The sequence below is a fragment of the Mus musculus genome, chromosome 1, assembly GCF_000001635.26.
Source record: "Mus musculus strain C57BL/6J chromosome 1, GRCm38.p6 C57BL/6J".
NCBI classification, from domain to species: domain Eukaryota; kingdom Metazoa; phylum Chordata; class Mammalia; order Rodentia; family Muridae; genus Mus; species Mus musculus.
In genome coordinates this window covers 148,975,034-148,981,573 of record NC_000067.6, presented here as the reverse complement: position 1 = coordinate 148,981,573, position 6,540 = coordinate 148,975,034, and the positions used below count along the sequence as shown (strand labels likewise).

The following is a 6,540-nucleotide window of genomic DNA, read 5'->3' as shown; positions in this document are numbered from 1 at the left end:
AATCTAATATCAGTTAAGATTTTTATGCTACAGTTTCTTCCTGAATCAAGAGAGCCCACAGTGAATTTGCATATTTAATCGATGATGTTCTCATTCTCTTTTAACTCACTTTTAGTTATTTTCAATATTTTTAGAATTTATCTTTAAATATATATACTTTAGCACTGTATATGTGTCTAGAGATTGTTTATGCATATCTGAATGCACATAACATAACTGAGAAAGCCAGAGGAATTACATTCACTTAGAAATGGATTCATTAGAGGCAGTTTTGAACTACTGTTCTGGATAAAAAACTCATCCTCATAAATGGTGAGTCATCTTTGGTTTTGATTTTTCAAACATAAATTATAATAATAGAGATTATGAATAAAGGCCTAATCCCTGTTCCTACTATACTTGCTTGATATTTTTCTCCAATAATTAAGTTTATTTAAAATGTATTTATGGTTTATGTGTTTTTGGCTATGTTAAGTTTAAATCCATGGTGACTTAACAAAAATGTGTTATTAATAATTCTTCTCCAATAAAGCCTTGTTAATAGCAGTTTTGTGATGTATTCAACAACAACAGTAATAAATATCATAGTTTATATGAAGATAAGAAGGGCAGGATAGGTTAACAGGGAAGATAGTAGATGTATGTGGTAATTTACATAAGCAAAAGCCTCCATTGACAAACTAAACTTCAAGTCAAAATATAAAAGCCTTAAAGGCAAGTAATGGAGGTACCATATGGACATTCCAAGCAGAAAACAAATAAATGCAAAGATCTGGAAGAACCGTACACAAAGCATTCAGGGAACAGAAAGAAGTTTAGTTGTGCTGACAGCGTAATGAACAGTAATGACAGGAGAAGAGGCTAGAGGCTGCCAAGGCACAGTGTACAATAGACTAGAATCCAGACAGGAAGCAAGCTCTTCCCTACTTTCTGGTTCTGAACTATGCTGGCTATATTTCACTTCTTGGAAAATGCCTTGAGTTGTTTAACCAGCTTATTGTTTTCATCCCTTGTTCTTCCTCAAGGTCTTGCTTTTTTCTTACTTCACCATATTATTCCTGTCGTAAAACGACTCCTTCTTCATGTTCTCATTCTTCACGTTCTCATGAGCAGTTCATTCTCTCTGAACACTGTCTCATTCTGCCTCCCTTTTAATGGAATTGTACTAAGGACATTTTACACTGAATATATCATAATGTCTTATTTATTTTCACCAGTTGATGATCTAAGTTACCCTTTAGAAGCAAAATAAATCTAGATTTAAAAGAAAAGAAAAGATATGGGACAGACGTGGTTCAACTAGAAGAATACTTGATAAATGGCAGATATGGATCCAAGTTTCAGCCTTATCATCTCAAAAGACAGGCACTGTGGCATTCTTAGCTATGTTGCTAATTTGAGACCAAATGGGTGCATATGAAATCTACAACATAAATTAATAATAATAATAATAATAAATATTACAAAAATTGGTGATTTCTTTTAAAATAATGAGGAAATGAAGGAAATATTTTTATACTTTTTATTTTCTGCTTTTTGTTTTCATATATCATGGCTTGTTTATTAAAATATCGGTAAAAAATTAGGAGTCTCTAGGGCTGCTGATGGCAGGGAAACAGACCATGCACACTCAAGGTGTCTGCACTCTCCTGCTGGCCACTCTTCCTTTCTTGACCTCACTCTGCAACAGGCTGGGGCTCCTGCTCAGAAGAGACAAACTTGTTCTTTGCTTTGGCAAGACAGGCTGGGGGGGGGGGCTTTCTTTCTTATATTTTTTTCAAAACAATTTTTTTACTAGATATTTTCTTTATTTACATTTCCAATGCTATCCTGAAAGTCCCCTATACCCTCCCCCAACCCTGCTTGCCAACCCACCCACTCCTGCTTCCTGGTCCTGGCATTCCCCTGTACTGGAGCATATAATCTTCGCAAGACCAAGGTCCTCTCCTCCCAGTGATCGCTGGGTAGGCCATCTTCTGCTAAATATGCAGCTAGAGAAAGGAGCTCCGGGGGTTGGGGGAGACTGGTTAGTTCATATTGTTGTTCCTCCTATAGGGTTGCAGATCCCTTCAGCTCCTTGGGTACTTTCTCTAGCTCCTCCTTTGGGGGCCCTGTGTTCTATCCAATAGATGACTGTGAGCATCCACTTCTGTATTTGCCAGGCACTGGCATAGCTATGATATAGCTGTCTCTTGGGGGGACTTTATATGGCCTCCTTTGTGCTTAGAGTGTTCTGATGATGCTTTTTGCTTTCAGGCTCTACAGGGGACACAGGAGTGGCTCCATTCACCTGTGACAGCTTCTCTTTTTTATTCTGCAGTTTTGGGTTCTTGGCAGGGGTTTTGGGTGGGGTTATTGGGAGCCCAACTCTTGGCCACAGATACTCCATTCATCTAGAATGGTGTGCTGGCCTTCACCCTCTTACTTTTCTTCTTGCTTGTGCTGGGAATCTGGTCTTTGCCAGTGGAGCAGGCATGGCACCCTCTGTCACTGCATCCTGTTGTGATACAGCATTCTTTTCTGGTGTGGTGCCCTCATATTTAAGTTTCTTTTGCTTCTTGATCTCCGGCAAGAATCCCCCTTTTTCTGCTTTGTACTAATCGGGCTCTATGTGTGGCTAGGAATATCTTTGGCATTCTTCTTTACTGACCTTGGACACTGGACTCCTAGGATCCTCATGGCCTGCCCAGTACAGACCATAGAAGCGATTGGAGACAGACGAGTGATTTCCGTGCTGCAGGCTTTGCTGCAGCCTCTGTTGCTTGCTCTGAAACATGTCCAAGAGAGCAGTGAGGTCCACAGACAGCTTCTCTTGATTGACTGTCCTGAAGAGAGTGTTCAGCAGCTCCAAGATGGATAGCTCCCTCTGGTGCTCCTCCTTGCTTTGTGCCTCCTCAAGAGTCTGCAGAGTCTGGGTGGCCTTTCCTATGAGTAACTAGTTGCTCCCACTTGGGATCCTCAAAACATACTCTCAGCTCCAGTGCAGACAGGGTCTTCTGGCGCATCAAGCATGCCTGGGAATGATGGTGGGACCGAGATGGGTGAGCCACATGCTGGACCAGGATGGGGAGCAGTTTCTTACAGATTACCAGGTATTGGGAGAAGATGCTGAGGAGTACAGCGACCATGAGTGGGCTGATATGCTTGGTCAGAAGAGATTCCAATGATGCCAAATACACCCGAGTCACAAAGTTCAAGTCTAAAGCAACTAGCAGTCTGGTTGTCTGAATCCTTGGGCTCAGACATAGTGTCAGCTTCCTGTAACTTCTGACCATCTCGATGCCTCTTACTGGTGTTACCCTTGAGGACTAGGAGCAGGTATAGAGAGGCATTGAAATAGTAAAGGGTGACAGAGGCATCAACCTGGTTGCCAGCCTGCTGGGCAAACCTCTCCACCTGGGCATGCAGAGCCTCTCTGCACAGGGCTCCATATCCTGGCAGTAGCAGTGTGCATGACAGAGATGGTGCATGAAGATGCAAGCGGTCTTGTGCAGGAGGTCCTGCTTCTGCTTGGTATAGCCTCTGGATGATGTTCAGTAATAGCTCAAGTAGTTGCAGGATCAGGAGTTGCTCAGGCTGCTTAGTCACCAGCACTTCTATCAGGTCTAGTGCCATGATCTGGAAGTCCTGTCAGGCTTCTCCTGCAGCTTGTTTTTCTCCTCATGCTGGGCTTAGATCTGCATCATCTGCTCTGCAAATAGGCTGGCCAGGTTCTGGTCCAGGGCCATCATGGACTCATCCCCGAGCTCCTCCTCCTCCTCCTCCTCCTCTTCATTGTCCACTCCACCCAGTGCACTCCCAGCTTGTAACACTTCCATCAACTGTTGACAGAAGACCGGGTTCACATCCTTATCGTGGTCTTCCTCTTCAGTTTCTTCCCCATCCTCACTACCCATGTTACTCTCTGAGTCCTTATTGTACTCACTATCTAAGTCTTTGTCCTCTCCATGCTTCAGCTGCTTCTCATTAGTATTATCTGTGACCACCATGTTGTCATCCTTATCATCATTTGTCTCGGGTTTGAGCATAGATAGGATTAGCTCCAGACCACGTGGAAAACAGATACGACCAAATACACCCAAACTACCTGGCACATCAAGTTGCTAGGTTGAGCCAACAAGAACAGCAAGATCTCTACCATCACCTCCACCCACACTGGCTACTGGGAGGCTGTGGCTTTAGAGCATGGTTGGTGGGTATTCTGCTCCATGCTTTTCTTGATGCAAGTCTGAATATCTCCTAGGACATCACAGCTTCCTGCAGAGCACTTGATGATGTGGAGGCCCACCAGAATCAGCAGGTTCTGGAAGGCAATGGCCCTGGTCTCTGAGGTCCTCTAGTTCCTTCAGAGTATTCATTATCTGGCCCCAGGTCTGATGCTCCTGTGTTGTCAAGGGTGTCACATTGGTCACGTTGCAGTTATGGTTCAACAGCATGTCTGCCAACTGCGCCAGGCTGTAAGTTCAGGGATTCCAATTTTCAAACAGGTCTGGTATCTGCCTGACCTTCTCACTGAGAGTCTTCAGTAGACTGAAGAAGGCACTGACAATGAACCCATGGTTGCGATCATCCAAAGAGAAGGAGACGTGCTGCTTCATCTCCGGGATCTGGCAAGTAGCCTTTTTCATCTTAAAGAAGGCAACGAACAAGCAAAACATGGCTATTTTCTCAACCACAGCTGCATCTTTCTCCAGGTGCAGATGATCCGCAAGGCTGACCAGGTTGTGGATGATCCATTTCCGGAGCCAGAATACAGTTTGCTCAGGCACATTCAAGGAGGCGTCCTGAGCTCTCTTCTGATTGGCAGTGCTGAAGTCAACCCAAAGAGTCCAGGTTAGGCTGTAGGAACTTGTCCCACAACCAAGCCACACAGCTCTGCAGGGCTTCAGTTTTCAAAATCCGTGTGACACGCCAGAAGGTAGGCATAACAGGGAGTCCATAATTGGTGATGGTTGTAAACTGCTACTTAGGGTCATCCCGCCACACCTCTAAGAAGGTACCCACATACAGACTTATCTCTGGGATGATCTTGAATAGGTTTTGGGGCTTAGAAATGTCCATGTTCTCACCAAAATGGCAGATCAAGTCTCCTTGCATCACCGACTTCAACTGCTCTTCTGACAGAAGTGGCAGATGCACCCACTAGGCAGAAACATGTAGCTGGATGTCCAGGATGGATTCTTCAGCAGCCTCTCATCCAAAATCTCTTTCCAGAACAGTTCAAATTTGCTCTCCTTAAGTGCGGCGAGTCGGAGCAGGTCCAGAGCCACATCAGGCAGCTTGTGTTCCTTCTTTACAGAGTTGGTTGCCACCTTCACTATGTTCACCAGACTGGGAATATTGTCTTCTGAGAATATGTTAACCGAGCTCATCAGTGACTTGAGCTTTGTTGGCACACTCTGTTTAGCCAAGAGGAAGAGCTCCAAGTACTTGGGAGAGCTGAGGATTACTGTCATGTCACTCTTGAGGACCTTTGGCAGGATCTCCTGGAACAAGGACTCTGGGACTTCGGAGAGGATATCCACCAGAGCCTTTATTGGCTTCCCCTATAAGTGGTTGTGGTGGGACAGAATCTTCAGGAATCTCACAGACTTCAATCAGGGTCCCTTTGTCCTTCACTAGGAGGCCTGACTGAAAGAGGGCTAGCACTCCAAACAGGTTTACAAAGAGACTGGGTCTCATTATTGCCTTGTTCAATGCTTGTAGACGATATTTTTCTTTATCTGACTCAGAATGTCACGCAATGGAATGTCTTCAAAAGATTGCAATAGCTATGCCAGCACCAGATTGTAGCAGGGCCTAGCAGCTTCTTGGCCCACCCCAAGCCCAGTGATTAGGTGTGTCAGGGTATATTTCATCGTCGAATCACTCGGGCCTTGTGCACAAGTACTCCAACAACTTCTCTGTGGCCTAGAGCTGAGTTTCCTGCTCAGGCTTCGCCACGTCCCAGAAGTTCAAGAACTGTGAATGCTCCAATAGACTGCGGCAGTCTCCTTATGGTGCTTCTGTGGGAGGCGCAGACTCGGCTTTTGTGGGTCTCTTCATCTCCTCCATGCTCAACCAAACTCATGGGATCAGAAGACAGTCACTTCCAGGTCTGGTCTCCATATTTTTTATACTTATATACTCTCCACACTTTGTCTCCTCCACCCCACCCACCATGGTCATTTTTTAATTTCTGAGTTTCTATAACTACTCTAATACTCAGGTAATATACTCATATGTTAAGATTCAAAGATAAGATTCACAAAATAAGAGTGTATGGATTTAGAGTATCTCATGCAGTATAATATTTTCTATTTCCTTACATTTATCAGCAAATTTCATGACTTTATTTTCTTTACAGCTGAATGTTATTTTAGTGTGTGGAAAACATTTCACATTCTCATTGTCTAATCCTCATCTCAAGGATATTTAGGTTTCTTCTGTTTCCCAGCTGTTGCAGATAGAGCAGCAATGACCATGGCCTTTACGACTCTCTGGGGCAGGATGTGAAATCCACTGGACATATGTCATGGAGTGGGGAGTCTGGGCCAGATA

The 6,540-nt window shown here is 44.2% G+C and overlaps 1 pseudogene; it reads right to left on the bottom strand.

Annotated features, from left to right (window-relative positions):
- Gm5703 (predicted gene 5703) lies at positions 2,194 to 6,105 on the bottom strand (annotated as a pseudogene).